This window comes from Stegostoma tigrinum, chromosome 31 (genome assembly GCF_030684315.1).
Source record: "Stegostoma tigrinum isolate sSteTig4 chromosome 31, sSteTig4.hap1, whole genome shotgun sequence".
Classification (NCBI taxonomy): domain Eukaryota; kingdom Metazoa; phylum Chordata; class Chondrichthyes; order Orectolobiformes; family Stegostomatidae; genus Stegostoma; species Stegostoma tigrinum.
Genome location: NC_081384.1, coordinates 2,479,676 through 2,495,582, shown reverse-complemented (window position 1 = coordinate 2,495,582; position 15,907 = coordinate 2,479,676). Strand labels below are relative to the sequence as shown.

General features: G+C 43.2%; 1 protein-coding gene across 2 annotated transcripts in view; it reads left to right on the top strand.

Moving 5' to 3' along the window:
• The window catches only part of LOC125466279 (junction plakoglobin-like), a 66,999-nt gene that overhangs the window by 17,023 nt on the left and 34,069 nt on the right, over window positions 1–15,907 (top strand). The window contains exon 1 of one of the 2 annotated variants that reach the window (XM_048560577.2): window positions 8,578–8,667. The exons of the other annotated variant lie outside the window; for it this stretch is intronic. The gene's annotated coding sequence lies outside the window, so the exon portion shown is untranslated. Of the gene's footprint in view, window positions 1–8,577; window positions 8,668–15,907 lie in introns of those variants that run through there. 2 annotated transcript variants of the gene reach the window in all.

Below are 15,907 nucleotides of genomic sequence, written 5' to 3'. Positions count from 1 at the left end.
AAAAGCTGACAAATACTGGGTTTGTTTTTGCTGGAACGCAGGAGGGTTGAGGGGCGATCTAACCCCCTCATTCTCACACATCACCTGAACCAACCTCCGGATCCAAAGCATCATCCTCCGACACTTCCGCCATCTGCAATCCGACCCCACCACCAAAGACGTTTTTCCCTGCCCAACCTTGTCTGCTTTCTGGAGGTACCACTCTCTCAGTGACTCCCAAATCTGCTCCACACTCCCCTCCAGCCCCACCACACCTGGCATTTTTTCCTGAAACTGCAGAAAGTGCTGCACCTGCCCTCATATCTCCTCCCTCACCCCCATCCCGGGCCCCAAGATGACTTTCCACATCAAGTAGATGTTCAACTGCACATCTGCCAATGTGGTATACTGTATCCGCTGTACCCGTTGTGGCCTCTACATCGGGGAAATTAAGCAGAGCTTGGAGACCGCTTTGCAGAACACCTCCGCACAGTTTGCAATAAACAACTGCACGTCCCAGTCGTGAACTATTTCAACTCTCCCTCCCGTTCCTCAGACGACATGTCCATCCTGGGCCTCCTGCGGTGCCACAATGATGCCACCCGAAGGTTGCAGGAACAGCAACTCATATTCTGCTTGGGAACCCTACAGCCCAAAGGTATCGATGTGGATTTCACAAGCTTCAAAATCTCTCTTCACTTCTCCCCCGCCCCCCCCTGCCGCCACTGCATCCCAAAACCAGTCCAGTTCGTCCCCTTCCCCCACTGCATCCCAAAATCAGCCCAGCTTGTGCCTGCCTCCCCAACCTGTTCTTCCTCTCACCTATCCCCTCCTCCTACCTTAAGCTGCACCCCCATTTCCTACCTGCTAACCTCATCCCACCCCTTGACCTGTCTGTCCTCCCTGGACTGACCTATCTCCTCCCTACCTCCCCCACCTACGCTTTCCTTTACTAGTGCTATCCCCGGCATCTTTAACTTGTCTGGCTCCTCTCCACCTATCTTCTCCTCTATCCATTTCTGAAGAAGGGTCTAGGCCCGAAACATCAGCTTTCCTGCTCCTCAGATGCTGCTTGGCCTGCTGTGTTCGTCCAGCTCCACAACTTGTTATCTTGGATTCTCCAGCATCTGCAGTTCCTATTATCTGTTATTACACTCTACTGGGGGCTGTGGCTAACAGATATTGATTTTGATTCATTGTTGCGTGCACTGAAATACAGTGAAAAACTTTGCAGATCATAATGTTAGCAAAGGAGGTACAGACCAGAAAGACCTTAGACTGAGGGATACAGGTTACATTGTTGAGGATGTGTGCTAGGTAAGACCGCCGTTCCATGGCAGCGAGCCAATGTAAATGGAGTCCATGGATGGAAAGTTGGCTTCTGTGATAGTGAAGAATGTGCACACCACCTTCTGTAGTTTCTTACGGCCCTGGGCAGAGCAGTTGCCGTACCAGTTGCTGTTATGCACCCAGACAGTTATGCTTTAAATGGTGCATCTGTAGAAGTTGGCGAGGGACCAATTTCCTGAGCCTTCTGAGGAAGAAGAGGCGTTGTTGTGTCGCCTTGACTGTCACATCAATGTGGATAGTCCAGGACATGTCAGTTATCTTCGCTCCGAGAACTTGACGCTGTCACGCCCTCAACCTCACTTCCATAGATGTAGATGGTGGTATGTTCTCCTCCTTTCTGAAGTCAATGATCACTTCTTTAGTTTTGCTGATGTGCAATGAAAACAACCTCTCTCTCAACAATGTCATCAAGCCCTCTATCTCCCCACTGTATTTTGACTTGTTGTTAGATGTCCATTTCATTACGGTGGTGTTGTCAGTGAACTCGGAGATGGTGTTCATTTGGAATTTGGCAACACAGTCATAGACATACAGAGAGTACGGTAGGGGGCTGGGGACGCATCCTTGTTGGGGGGGTGGGAGGGGGGAGCTCCAGTGTTGAGGGTTCCTGTGAAGGAGGTTCAGCAAGATATCCTCCCTGATTATGGCCTGTGAATCAAAGCTGAGGAGCAACTTTTCATTTTCCCCCTCAAACTGACTTTTTTTCTTATTTGTTTGTCTGACCAGCTAGTTTTTCTGTTTCTTTGGGCTTAATCTCTGCCTATTCATGTCTCCCACCCCAATCAATCATCCATGGTGGTGGGGTGGGGGGGGGGGGGGGGGCGGGGAAGCAATCTTTTCCTACCTACTATCCAGTCTGGAGATGGGTGACTGGACACAAAATGTTAACTCTGCTTTCTCTCCACAACTGCTGCCAAACCTGCTGAGATTATTAGCAGCTTCAGATTTCAGCATCAGCAGTTCTTCTGTTTTTTTATCTGCTGATCTGGCCCTCATTGTTTCAGGTCATGGGTCTTTGGGAGGTGCTAGTATCTGTGTAATAGGGAAGTGATCTGTTTGAGTGTCATATGTTAATAGTTTCTGGAATAATGCCCCGATGAGTGACTTTTTTGCTGGGTGAGATAAGGAGTTGCCCAAACTCTGCAGGTTTTGATTTTAATCCTATGAGTTATGGTGAGTTGAGTTACTACACTGCATATTACAGGGATTGCACCTCCAGAATAGAACAGGTGTGGTCGTACAATGCATATTTTGGGTGAAGCATAATATATTATTCAGGCTTGAAGTGTATATTCTGGGCATGTTCTTTAGCAGAGCCTGCTGTATACTATCTGTATGAGAGCGAGATCATTTCTATAGCTGTTCATTGCCACTTTGAGAATTCCAGTATTTGAGGAGAAATGATTTGTATATCTATGTTTAGTAATTGCAAGTTTTTTTTTGGGTGTCGCTGTTTACTTCCATCCCTTCCTCCTTCTCACCCTGATACACTCCTCCATCCTGATACAGCACCAGTGGGGAAACCTCCTAATTCTCTGTGATGTTGTCACTAGCCTTTTAACAGGGCTCTGCTTTATGTTCTTATGACAATTTGCCTACAAACACTCCTGTTTAATTTTGCTGGTCAGGTCACCAGGTATTGAGTGCTTATATGCAGCAATTCCATATGGTGTGTGGTAATGAATGTTGTATTCCAAACTGTATTTGAAAAAAATTAAAGTCCACACTTTTTTTACATGAGAGCTTTATTAACTACATTCCATAAAACACTCACTCCATTGATTACTAGCTCTCCATATTTGTACAATCAACACACACCCGATTTATATTTAGTAATCCACTTGTTCCGAGGTCTTATTACATACTCTGGAGGAGCTGGACTTGAACCCAGGCCTTAAGGTTCAGAGAGAGTGCTGTTGGTGTAGTAGTGTCCCTATAATTCAATTGTAAAATCGTAAAAATTCTTCCCTGACAAGGAACACAGACCTAAAATGCTGCTTTTACTTTCCCTATCCTTCTAACCAACCTGTTCAGAGGTGTTATTATATGCCCCTAGAGTAGGTGGCATTTGAACCTGGGTTCCTTAGTACAGGGGTAGGGACACTACTGCACCACAGGAGAGCCCCTTTTTCGGGTAACAGCCAAGCAATGTTGGCCGGTTGCAGAGATTGGCAGCGCACACCTGAATAACTCTCTCTTAACATATCCATCACCCATTCCCTTGTTCCTATTGGAAGGAAACATTATATTGTCCCTGAGGCATGGTTGCAATTAATCTGCAGGATTTCAATCCACCTGTTTGGAAATATTATGGCACACCTCTGGGGAAAGTGGGACTTGAACCCAGGTCTCCAGACCCAGAGGTGGGGACAGTACCCCTTCACCACAGGTCCCTACAACCTGTTGAGATGTGTCACTAAATTGTGCTACTTGACTTTTTTTTTCTCCTCTGTTGTGCTGTGTATGAAGTTTAATTACTTGTTAATAAAATGAAGTGAGAGGAATCAGTATTTGTGAATGTTGTGGCTACTTTACTGCTTGGGTTGCTGAACTGTAGCAGATATTGATTCATATGTGGATATTGTGAAATGTATTTAGCAGTTCTGTATGTGACACTTCCCCTAAAGTCAGTGTTTGTGGCTAGCAACCTCAGTGTAGCCACACCTGTAGCAGCAGTTCCCATGACACAGGAGTAACAGCCATTGCTGGAATCTATTATAATTCAGGCCAGGTCAGAAGAATCTGCGTAATGTTGCACGTGATGTGCACCTGCACTTTCACAAACAAAGCCCTTCACAACTGGTGAGGTATTTTTGTACTTTCTAATTAACCTGTTCAGAGATGTTATTACACACCACTAGAGCAGGCAGGACTTGGAACTTGGATCTCATGGCACAGAGTAGGGACATTGACAGGGCCCTGATGAAGTATTATTGAATTGTAGTCATGAATCTGGGAATGTGGTAGCTGATTTATCCCCAGGAAGTCTCCCACAGGCAACACCTGATTTTTGTTTAAATTGATGTTGGCTTGAAAGATGAATATTGGTCAGGAGCTAAAGAAAAACTCCCTTAACTTTCAACATAAAGGCCGTGAGATTTTCTTTTAAACCCCGGGATGCTAGACAGGACCTCCTGCCTAATATTGTGTGGAAAGGACAGCACACCTGGCACTGTAGTATTAGCCTGGGTATTGACTTTGAACCTCTGGATCCTTAACCCTGTGACTAAAGCAGGACTACTAGCTACTGTTCCATGTTTGATTTCCCCATAATCAATTCTGTCAGGAGGCTTGAGGGTCCAGTAGCTAAATCAGTGTAAAAGATCAAGTCATTTCAAGTAGTGCTCAAGTTTCTGCAATGTTTTGTGATGTTTAGAAAACAAAACTACTGCAGATGCTGGAATCTGTACTGAAAACAAAAAGTGCTGGGGTTCAGAGTGGGTCAGGCAGCATCATGGAGAGAGAGAGAGAGAGCATGCTGATGTTTCAAGTCTAGATAACTTTTCTTCAGAACTCTGATGAACCGCTATCTAGACTTGAAACCTCAGTGTGCTCTGTCTCCATGGATGCTGCCTGACCCACTCTGATCTCCAGTATTTTGTTTTATGTAAACCGGCGTGCCCACAAGACAGACCGTACCTTTTTAGATCAAATTAATCACCATGGTAGGTTTCTGCTAATCGTTCCCACTTGCGAGTCACCTGAGAAGGCACACACATTAGTAGTTGTTTTAAAAGTGTCTAAAGGCCCTTTCCAGTTATTTTTAAAAGTTTGGCTATTCATGGTGGGTTGACGAGGCAGTTATAACTTATTTTGGTAATGAACCCATATTCAATTTTAATAAAACTAAACCAATTTGCTCCTAAGTGCACCCATTTAAAAGGTCAATACAAATTTTGTAATGACATTCTGAAATGCTGAATCCCATTAACCTTATGGAAGCTTTCAAGATTGGTGATGTGCAAATACTTGAGTAGAAATTTTGAGCAGAAGCATGGCTATAAACAACAGATGTGACTCAGCAATCACTTCAAAAGCAGATACCCTTGCCCAGGGAATCTCTCAATTGAGCAGAATGTTCTCCACAAGAACTTCAAAGATCCGAGCTATTTTTCCTTTTGGATGCTAAATAGAGCATCGAGGATTGGAGGTTACTGAGAGCGAGGCTGTGAACTTTGAACAAGAGGGAACAGAAGTCTGTGTGGTTGAGTTCATCAGAGCGAGAAGTTGCAGACTGTGTCTGGAATTAGCTGAGAGATGCGTGAATCTTGGCTCTTTATTGGTCTGATTACTGTTGGGTGTGGGCAGTGTCTTAAGGTGCCAATTATTACTTCTACAACTCCGATGAATGCCCTTCCGTTTCACTGGTCTGTGCTGTGTTTGTTTTTATTTTGTATGGAACTACTTTTTCAATGTATCTTTCTAATTTTTTTTCTTCTTGAGTTTACCCAAATTTCCCCTTAAATGCACTGATACTATTCACCTTGACCTGTAGTCACCACGTTCCCATTCTCAGCTGAATTTCCTCCTAAATTCACTTTATTTATTCGTAACTTTTTTTTTATATATAGTTTTTTATTCCATGTGGGACTTGAACTGAGGCTTACTAGGGTTGGTTAAGAGGGCAGTAAAGAATAAACCACATTGCTATGGATCTAGAGTAAGATGTAGGTCAGACCAAGTAAGGATGGCAGAGTTCCTTCCCTATAGAGCATTAGTGAATAAGGTGTTTCTGTTTTGGACAAAAAAAGTGACATGATTGACGATAGTAAAATGTGAGGCTGGATGAACACAGCAGGCCAAGCAGCATCTCAGGAGCACAAAAGCTGACGTTTCGGGCCTAGACCCTTCATCAGAGATGAAGGGCTCTCTGATGAAGGGCCTAGGCCCGAAACGTCAGCTTTTGTGCTCCTGAGATGCTGCTTGGCCTGCTGTGTTCATCCAGCCTCACATTTTATTATCTTGGAATCTCCAGCATCTGCAGTTCCCATTATCTCTGATTGACGATAGACTAGCTTTTTAATTCCAGATTTTTGTAATTGAATTCAAACTTTATCTGCCATGGTGGGATTTGAACCCATTTTCAGAGAGCATTAGTCTGGGTGTCTAATAGCCCTGTCTAATAACCACTATGCTACTGTCTCTGGCAGAAAGACTCAGCTTGTTCGGACATTCCTGAAAGATATGACCTGTTAGTCTGGCATCATTATCTTCAGGGCCTTTATAGTCTTTATTACTGTGCATAAAAACACCTTAATGCCACCTCTGGCTTGTTGTCTTCTTTCTGTGAGTTTTATTGCCTCCTTCTCCTTTTTCTTCCATTCTACTCCCTCCCTCCCCCTCTCTCTCTCCTTTTTTTTTCTCCTTTTTGTCTGTTGTCTTCCCTGCCACCTCCCAGTGTTTTCATGCACCGTTCAGCCTTTGCATTTAGTATGAATCAGCTGCCCTTCACTTGCCTGGAGTGTTGAGAGCTCTGTGGGAGGCTGCATCCTGAATAAATTGTAACTGGCTCTGGTTAGTGTACAGCTGAGCTTGTTCTTCCTGTCGATCAGGTTATTTAAGCAAATTCCACTCTGGTGTCACTTGTTCTGTCTTCACAAATTTTAAATCCTGCAGTGGGTTTTTGACATTTCAGATGTGATATGATTAGAATTTTGTTAGGATTCCTGTGGACCTACTTTTGCTGTTGATTAATTATTTCTGAGCTGCAGATGGATTTTCTGCTAACTCCCAATTCCCAAAGCAGTGACAAGCCTGCAGTATTTCTGCTGGGTGTGTGTATTTTGCTCAGTAACTCATCATCCTGGGATTTCTGTCCCAGTGCCATCTGCAATCCGATTGTAAAGAAAGTTCAGTTTCTGCAACAAATTGCTGAACTTGGGAATTCCAACAGTTTCATTGTTAATGAGCAAAATGGATGCAAAACCCTTGCAGCAAACTTTACCTGTGAAGTTTTGTGACAGTCTATGACCTGTCACTCTATTTTCTCTTTGGAATAAGAGTGAAGTGGTTCTTTCCCAAACGCATTACTGTTATGGTGAGGGGTGTAACATCCACTCAAACATTGCCTCCTTTCCCACCTGGATGCACAGGCCATCCATATACAATGACCACTCAGCAGATATCCCCACCATTGTAAGCCCACATCCAATTATCTATTTACCACAAGTAGAGGTGGTGGGTATTCCTGCACAGCTCGGTTGTGGGGGCTATATGCAGTTCTCAGTGGTCACTGGATGAGAAGCCCTCTGGCAAGTTTCATTCTCTCCCTTGGCCCAGGACCTCCCATATCAAATAAATGAACGCAATGGGATTGAAGCACTGAGAGGTACTTGCTCATCTCCTTGTCGCCTTGCTGCTAATTGACCAGTTTATTCCTTTATGGAAAGTGCTTGTAGTTAGTCTTCTGGGTGTAAGATGCAGCAGATCAATGCCATTTAATGTGTCCCTGGAGCCACGGGTCCTCATGAGAAATCCCTGTGCCAACTCTCTCAGACACACACCCCTGTTATTGTCCGTGTGTGTTTGTTCAGTAGTGGGAAGCAGCTCGGTGTCAGGTGGAGTGCCGACTGTGTGTCGGTGCTACTTTTTACCCTGTTTATATACTGTTACCAACAGTGCTTGTTGGATGACCTCATTCTCTTCATTATAATCAGATCACCTGCAGCTCTGAACTCCAGACTCCTCTCAAACAGACTGCTTTTAAAATCAACACTTCTCTTTCTGCAGCACTTTGCAAGACTTCAGGATATCCCAGATGTTTTGTTTGGAAGAGCTGCTAAAGTACTTTCTGAAGTGTAACCATTGTTATAATGTAGAAAACCTGAGGCTTGTGTTCAAAAAGCAGGGTTGGTTGAGAGGTAATTATTCACTCAGACTTGGCAAGAGTTACCCGCTCTATGTAATACTGAGAGATCGTTTGCATTCATCCAAAAAAAAGCATCTCTGACAGCGCAGCACTCCTTCAGTACTGTAATGACAAGGTTAACATTGCTTGTACGCTTAGGTTTCTGGAATAGGTTTTACATCCACAACCTCCTGACTTAAACTGTGGTACTTGCGGAACAAAAGTAAATGATTATGTCTCTAAAAAACAAAAACCGTGGGTTTTAAGGTTGGAAAAAAGTACATTTTGGCTGACAAGAATTATTGTCTCTGAGATATGCACTTACCTTTTCAGTTAAATGTGAGGTTTTTTAAACAAAGTTTTTTTTGTATTGACCCATTAGGTAGTGTTTCAGGAAGAATTAATTTTAGATATTTTGCATCGACTTGTTCCATGTGTTTTGGAACTCACCTGGAGCAGATGGGATTTGACCTGCATCTCGTGGCTCGAAGGTTAGATTCTACCACTACTACAAGAGTCCCTTAACACTTAACACTAGTCTAGTATTATTCCTGGTAGCTGTGGTTCAGTTTGTTTCTCTGACTTGCGTTTTCATTTTAAACTGCTGGACAGACTCCAACCTTTACTGAACAAACATCAACGAGATCCAAGAGAGTGAGAATATGGATTCTTGACTAATTGTGTTTGGGCTGTGATCATGGGAGCATATATAATCTACCTTTAGTTCTACTTCTTCATAGATCTTAATCAATGGAATTGTTTTATCAAGTCGTATACTTTCTTTAATAAAACTTAAAATAAAAAAAATTCACCAACTGGGTTTGTTTTGTGAACATAATGTTGTTTTAATATGAACTAGTTTGGTTGCAAAGATGCAACATAATTTAACATGCTCAGCTTATAATGTGAAAGTACAAATGTTTATCCCTCTAAGTAAACTAAATAAGCTCATGCTAGATTTCCGTCTGCTAAGGTTCACTTTTAGGATTTTAAAAAAAACATGTTTAACTAATAATGTTTTCACTCTAGAAAGTGAAAAACCACATGGAATATTCAGAAGGCTGCTGATCTGGTGTTCCAGCACACCCAGGTCACTGGACTGTGTGGTTGTCTCTGGGGTCTTGGCAGCTTGCTTGGAAAACAGTGTTAAGACCCTTACAGATGCTCTTCAAGAGGACAACTGGGTTTCAGACTGACATCTCAAAATGTGTGTTTGAGAACGGTAGAGAATTGCTGGGCAGTTGTTTTTTCTCTCTAGCAAGATTTTTGACAACTAAACCAAATAATCTCCAAGCAAAACTAGCCCCTCCAGTCATAAACTCAGCCATGTGTTTTCCCTGAAGTGAGTGCAAGCAAGTGGATACAATCAGGCATGATAGCAGCAGCTGTGGAAAGAGAGAGAGAGTTTTTGAGTATGGGATGACTTTTGAAGTTGTGAAGAAGGCTCACGTTGGCCTCCAATTTAACTGTTTTTCCCTCTCCACAGATACTGCCAGACCCGCTGAGTTCCTATAGCACTTTGTTTGTTTCTGATTTCAAGAATCCATAGTATTTTGCTTTCAAGTTGAAATAAATTATTTTTTCCACAATCCTTCAAAATACAAATCCTCAAAATAATCAATATGAAGTTTTCATAATAGTTGTGATCAGTGTGGTGCTGTGTACTATTGAAAATCATTGACTTTTCCATTACTTCATCTTCCCCAGTTGTCACCTTGGGACTAACTTAAAAATTGACCATAAGATGTAGGAAAAGTAGTAGACCATTCAGCCCATAGAGTCTGCTTGGCCATTCAAAGCATATGGCTGTTCTTATAATCCTCAACTCCACTTTCCTGCCTAATCCCCATAACCCTGATTCTCTTACTGATTAAAAGACTGTGTGTTTGTCTCAGCCTTGAATATATTTTTCCATCCAGCCTCAGCAACCCTCTGTAGTAGAAAATTCCACAGATTCACTGCCATCAGAGAGAAGAAATGCCTCCTCATTTCTCATTACCAAAGAACTTCAGTTCTCCTCTGTCTGCCTGTTCCTCCCTCCCTCCCTCAGGGTCTGTTTCGGAGGTGTGCAATATTCCCAGTTTTACTTAAAAAGGGCTTGCTGCTATAAGCTTTAAACTTACACACAGACTGCTCATAATGAAGGAGACTTGCAGCTTGCAGAATAGGAGCAGAGCTGAGATGAATCACAAGTTAGTGGGGAATTCTCTGATTTGCTGTGGAGAGATGTTTGAGTCATTTAGAGAATTTTGATTTAGTTTCAGACATTTCCGTTCAATTAAGACAGCAATTGTCAAATTTCAGTTGACATGAAGAGCAGTTTCTTTTCATGGATGGGCTTTTCAAAAGATTCCAAACACACTGTACTCACTCTTGGTTACGCTGTTTTCATTTCTCACTTTTTGCTTCTTTAGTCTGGATGTGAGCAGTTGCCTTGGGTTTCAGTTCTCGCTCTCTCGAAACAGATCAAACTCCCAGGACAGGCACAACACAGGGTTATATACATGTTCCCTCTACTTTGCCTCAATAATATGCTATAAATCCAGGTTCAATGGTGATTCTGAACTATAATCTGTAAATTTCTTCTTTTCTTCCTCCACCAACCCGGTTTGTGGCTGCAGTGTTCATATCCAAAATGTTGCGTTAAATGGGAAGTGAGTTGACTGTTTGTTTGCAGTTATTTCACATTTGCTAAGACAAGTTTGAAATCCATGTCCCAGAATCAAATGGATGTTTATAAAAACTGCTACATCACATTGTTAACAAAGTGTGGAGCTGGATGAACACAGCAGGCCAAGCAGCATCTCAGGAGCACAAAAGCTGATGTTTCGGGCCAAGACCCTTCATTAGAGAGGGGGATGGGGACAGAGCTCTCTGATGAAGGGTCTAGGCCCGAAATGTCAGCTTTTGTGCTCCTGAGATGCTGCTTGGCCTGCTGTGTTCATCCAGCTCCACACTTTGTTATCTTGGATTCTCCAGCATCTGCAGTTCCCATTATCACATCACATTGTTCCCTGTTTATGTCCAATGTTTTTGACTTGTGTCCAATTTTCTATTCCTTTGCATTGCCTAATTAATTTAAGGTATCAGCCAAGGCTTCTCTGATAACATGTCTTAAATTTCCAGGCCAAAGACTGAAACTTCACTCCAAAGGTATGAGGGAATGCTGCATTTGCTGAGGATCTGTTTTTCAAACCGAACATTTCAACCACCGCTCTTCCAGGTGCATGAAAAGATTCCATGGCAGTATTTTGAAGAGGAGTGGGGAGAGAGTGCCTGGTGTCTTGTTCGATGTTTGTTTGGTATTCAATATCAGTACTAAAACAAATTATTACTGTCTTGCTGTTTGTGGGAGCTTGCTGCATGTAAATTGGCTGCAATGTTTCATATGTTGCAGAAGTGACTTCAGTAACTACTTGGTTATGCAGTAAAGGGTATTGTGGAGAGCTATTTCAGAAATACAAAGTTGTTTTTTCCTGTGATTTCTTTATACTTGAAAGGAAAATTTCACCAACTTCAGATATCGCTCTTTCCCAGGCTGGTGAGTGCCCTGTGTGTTTAAAATCAGCTATCTCTGTACCAATGGAGATTTCTACCTGGAGCTGTCTGGGTATGTGTACAAGAAAGGGAAACTTCCATTATTCTAGAACATGGAGTACTTATAGTTTCCTGCATTGAGCTGTATTGTTTCTTGTAAATGTTTGAGATGCAGCTGTCTATCTCCCAGGGTTAATTAGTGCTGTGTTGGAATCTTGCTCCCTCAGGAACGTGAGCACAGAAAGGCCCTTTTGCTGTTTCCTGTGACTGTTCAACAGCAGTGGCTTCGTTTTGAACTGGTTTCTGCAGGTGACAAATTGGCCTGAGTGACTGTGACCATTGCTGGCAGTCTCTCTCATCTTTTATCAATCATTGCAGAATTTTTTTAATAGGATGGAAGAGAATTGTCTGGTGTCTGTTGGGGAAATAGCAAAAAGAGTGCAATTCGTATCTTCTGTATAAACAAAGGACAGTCCCAGAAGACAAGCCCATGGCTAAAGCCCTGCCCTGCCATTCAATTAGTGTGAATTCAACTGCTGAAACACCATTGCAAAGAAGGTAGTGATCGGTGAATTAGTTATCTTAGTCAACCTCTCACTGCTAAGACGAATTGAAGGTGCTGGTGTTGCACTAGAATGGACAAGGTCAGAAATCTCAACACCAGGTTATAGTCCAACAGATGTGAGGGCCTGAAAGCTTGCCTTTTCAATTAAACTTGGACTATAACCTGGTGGCGTGCGATTTCTGACCTTGCTGAGATGAAGACTTGCAAGGGTGATGGGTTCTGGAGTACATTTGAAACTATAACTTTCTGAATTAGGTGAAAATCATTTGACCTTGAAGCTATTCTCTTTATTTATTCATAAAATGTGGGTATTTCTGGCTGGAGCAGCATTTATTATGCAGACCTAGTCACCCTCAGGAAGTTGATGAGCTGTTTCCTTGATCCACTGCAGTCCTTGAAGGTAGAGATACCCTCACTGTTAGAGAGGAGTTCCAGGAATTTGACATAGGAATGATATTCCTGAGTCAGAGTTGAGTGGTTTGGTAGGGAACTTGCAGGTGGTGATGTTCCCCTGTAACTGCTGCTCGTGTCCTTCTGGTTGGAAGTGGTTATGGGTTTGGAGCATGCTGTCTAAGGATTTTTGGTGAATTTCTGCGGTGCATCTTGTAATTGGTACACACAGCTGCTACTGATCGAAAAAGTGATGTTTGTGGATGTGGTGCCAGTCAAACAGGCTGCTTTGTCCTGGATGGCGTCAAGCTTCTTGAGTGATGGGGCTGCACCCATCTAGACAAGTGGGGAGTAATCCATCACACTCCTGACTTGTGACTTGTAGATGGTAGGCTTTGAGGAGGTGAGTTAGCTGCTTCAGTATTTCTAGCCTCTGATCTGCTCTTGTAGGCATGGTATAGCTGGTCCAGTTCAGTTTCTAGCCAGTAGTAACCACAGGGTGTTAACAGAGGCGAAATCGGTGATGGCATTGCTGTTGAATATCAAGGAGCCAGTGGTTGATTCTTTGGTTGGTGATGGTGTTAGCTTGCCACTTCTGTGGTGCAAATGTTACTTGCTGCTTGTCAGCCTGGATATTCTCCAGGTCTTACTGCATTTGAACATGGACTGCTTCAGAATGAGTCATCATAAAAGTCATTTGAGCATTGAATAATCATCAGTGAACTTACCCACTTCTGAATTTCTGACGGAGGGGACTGTCAATGATGAAGCAGCTGAAAGTGGTTGGGTATGGGACACTACCCTGAGGAACTCTCTCTGAGTGAGAGAGAGAGAGAGAGAGAGTCATATAGCACAGAAACCGTCCCTTCAGTTCAATCAGTCCACGCTGACCATGTTCCCAAAACAAACTAGTCCCACCTGCCTGCATTTGGCCCATGTTTCTCCCAGCCTTTCCTATTCATGTACTTATCTAAATGTCTTTTAAATGTTGTAACTGCACCCACATCCACCCCTTCCTCTGGCAGTTTTTTTTCTACATATGAACCACTCTGTGGGAGGCTAATTATGGGGGGGATGAAAGTTCCCATGTCTTTTTTCAAATCTTTCTCCTCTTGCCTTAAAAAATGTGCCCCTCGTTTTGAACTGTCTCACCCTGGGGAAAATCTCCTTGCTATTCACCTTATCTATGCCCCTCATGCTTTTATAAACCTCCCATAAGGTCACCCTTCAACCTCCTATGCTCCATTGAAAAATGTCCCAGCCTATCTTTATACCTCAAACCCTCCATTTCCACTAAAGTCCTGGTAAAACTTTTCTGAACCCTCTCCAGTTTAATAATGTCCTTCCTCAACCAGTTCTGCACACAGTATTCCAGAAGAGGCCTCACCAACATCCTGTACAACTTCAACATAATGCCCCAACTCCAATACATAGAGGTCTGAGCAAGAAGGCAAGTGTGCTAAATGCTGCCTTCGCTACCCTGTCTATATGTGACACAAATTTCAAAGATTTATGAACTGGAAACCCTAGGTCTGTTTCGTCTGTGACTCTACCCAGGGCCCTACCATTAATTTGTATAAATCTTGTCCTGCTTGTTTTGCCAAAATGCAATACTTCACATTTATCCAAATTAAAGACTGACCTGCAACAATGTCAACCATCTTCCTCCGTGCCAGGTATGATTCCTGCCAGTTTGACCCACCTGATACCCATTGTTATCCTGGAATCAAAGTGTGAAGCTGAATGAACACAGCAGGCCAAGCAGCATCTCAGGACCCATTGATTCCAGTTTTGCTAGAGCTCCTTGATGCCACAATCAGTTGACTGCAGACTTGTTGCCAAGGGCTGTCACACTAACCTCATCCCTGGAATTCAGCTCTTTGTTCCATGTTAGAACCAAGGCTGTAATGACGTCTGGAGCTGGGTGGCCTGGCAGAACCTAAACTGGGTGTCACTGAGCAGGTGCTGCTTGACGGCGCTGTTACTGACACCTTGCATCACTTTTTACTGATAATCGAGAGTAGAGTGATTGCTAGGATGAACTTGTCCTACTTTTTGTACAGGATATACCTGGGCAATTGTCCACACTTAGCACGGCAATAGTACTATAGAAAATGATGGAGAGGTATCCAAATGAGAAGATTATTTGAGGAAAGTCCATCTGACCTATTTAATTCCAGGGTAGAAGTCAGGAAAAACCTCTCACGAAGGTTGATGTGAGTGTGACACTCAGTCCCACAAAGTAGTTGAGGATGTCTTGATTAATGACTTCAAAGCTGAAATTTCCACTTGAGGCATATGAAGCTAAAGCAGGTGGATGATGTTGGTGTGCCATGATCCTGGAGCAGGATCAAGGGACTGAATGGTCTTTTTCTGTGTTGAATCATGCCCCTCCCTCTTGTAAAATCCCTCTCTTCCCCCAGAGCAGTATTTTCTTTTTAATGTATATCCATCGGGGATGTTCAGTTAATGCAGCACATCAGCTTCTGAGTTGAACCTATAAATATTTAAACAGTGCACGGCCCCTGGATGTTTTTGGTTGGACATATTGGGATCTGTATCAAAGTCCAGCTTCTCCCAGAGTGTATTCCAGACGTTACTGCCCAGCCTGTGGGGAGGGTGGGGATGTCACTGGTCTGTGCAGGATGATTTGAGCCTCACTGAGCTGCCTACTCTGCTTGTTGTAAGAGCCTGTTATGTACTGCTGACCAAGGGGAAAAGCAAATTGCATTCCTGCCTAGGGTGCTTTCCTTTTACAGTGTGTCAGCCGCTGTACACATCAAACACGTTTTAGTGCAAATCGCCTGGAGGTGCACTTCAGACGGATTCGATTATTAAAATTAAAGCAGGCAATCGTTGTGTTTTACTGTTGTGCTGTATCTTTCTCGCAGTACTCCCCACTAAAACCATATCCTGTCAATGTGTTTAATTATTGACCTGTTTATTTGCTGTGTAGGATGATGTTGCTGTCATTATAAATCAGCGTTTCCGTTGGTGGTGCATTGTATGGACTTCTCAGATTTGGGTGGTTAACGCGGGGCATCCCCTTGTGCAGCTTTAGGGGTGAGCAGAGTTTGAAACATCTCTGATATTGAGTGGATGTTGTGGAGACGGCTGGGGGTGGGGGGACATTCTCTGTGACATGGAGAGTGACATAGAGTCATACAGTGTGGAAACAGACCCTTTGGTCCTACTCATCCACATTGATCAATTTCCCAAACTAAACTAGTTCCGTTTTG